This window comes from Suricata suricatta, chromosome 16 (assembly GCF_006229205.1).
Source record: "Suricata suricatta isolate VVHF042 chromosome 16, meerkat_22Aug2017_6uvM2_HiC, whole genome shotgun sequence".
NCBI classification, from domain to species: Eukaryota; Metazoa; Chordata; class Mammalia; order Carnivora; family Herpestidae; genus Suricata; species Suricata suricatta.
The window spans coordinates 3533217-3534954 of NC_043715.1; positions in this window are offsets into that span (position 1 = coordinate 3533217).

Here is a 1738-nt window from a genome sequence, read left to right on the forward strand (position 1 = left end):
AGGGTCGTGGGATCGGCCCCAAGACAGGCTCCGTGCAGCCTGGATTCTCTCTCCCCCCCTCTCTCCACTACTCCCTGGCTCAGAGGCATGCAGACAGGCGTGAAAGCTCTCTCTCTCTCTCTCTCAAAACAATAGCAGGAGTAATAGTAGTAGTGATAGTGATAGCAGCAAAAATAGGACCAGCAGTGACACGCAGTAGTGATGCGCAGCAGGGACGACACAGCAGGGACAACGCAGCAGGGACAATGACGCAGCAGTGATGACGACGCAGCAGTGACAATGGCGGTGGCAGTAGCCGCAGCAGCCTAGGAAGGACGGCGGCAGGAGTGGTGATAACGTGGTGATGACCCCCAAGGATCACACTCAGCAGACATTACTGACCACCTACTGTGCGCCAGGCCCTGCAGGGAGCACCGTGGGTGACAGCAGGACGTCCCGCACTCACAGAGCTCACAGGGCCTTCTGCGTCCTGCTCTTGACAGCACGGGGCTCCCTGGGGGGTCGAGGGGCGGAGGGGCAAGAGAAGGTTCTCGTCGCCAGGCCCAGATCGTAGGGCCCACGCGTCCCCTGGCCCAGAGTGCGGGACACTGTGTGTCCTTGGCTCTGAGCTAACCCATCCTCCAAGCTCCCCCTCCAAACCAGTTACATAAGTGTTCCCCGAGGCCCGGAAACTTCCAGATGGCCCCGCAGCCCACCCTGCCAGCTGCCCCCAGGATGTGGGCCCTGGCCCGGGTCCTGGGCCCCGGAATTCCCGGAGCAGCTGCTGGGATGCAGCCTCTCTGTGTTCTTGGCCCTTCCCTGGAGCAGCTGTGCCCTGGGCGGGGCCGGTCCCCGTGACCCCGGCCATCTGGGCCTGCAGCACACGCCAGCCTCGAGGAAGGCCTGCCGGTGACCCCCCCTCCTCTCCGCCTTGGACACATGCCCGGCCCCTGCTGTGTGGCGGGGCTCTCTCCCAGGTCGTCCTCACGGCCACGCCAGGGTTCCCAGGCCTCCGGGGCCATCACAAACCAGGCGGGGCGGGTTTGAAATGCCCGTCCAGCCCCGCCCCCCAGGGAGGCCGGTGCCATCGGTCTGGGAGCCGGTGCAGGATCTTTATCTCTGACAAAGGGCCCCGGCAGCCTCGACGGCAGGCTGCCCCAGGCCACACTTGGAGAAACACCGTGGATGTTTATTTCCGTAGTCAGACCCATGCAGATACGCGGATACACAGTGCAGGGATTTCCTGTGGCGTATGTTACACATGATCACACGCCACGTGACGTAAAGAACATTCTCCCTCTCTCTGGAGGCCAGGAGTCCAAATCAGGGTGTCACGAGGCCCCATCCCTTGAAGGTTCCAGGGGACGGTGCTCCTGCCTCTTCCAGATCCCGGGGCCCCAGGCTGCGGGCTCATGATCGGTTTGGGCCTCTGTCGCCACACGGCCTCTCCCCTGACCGCGTCTGCTCCTTGTCTGTGTCTCATAACGACACGTGTCCTTGGGTGCAGGTCCTGCTCAGATGATCCAGGATGATCACATCTTGAGATCCTTAGTGTAATCACGACAACGAAGACTGTGTGGCCAAATCCAGCCACAGTCGCAGGCCCGGGGGGTCAGGATGTGGACACGTCTGCCTATGGGCCACCGTTCAGTCCACTGCATGCAGACGCGCATCTATGTATACGGACTGCAAGCTTCTCACACACTGGCCTTCCAGCGGAAGGACAGGAGGCGTACCTGGGCTCAGGTCCCCCCCGGGG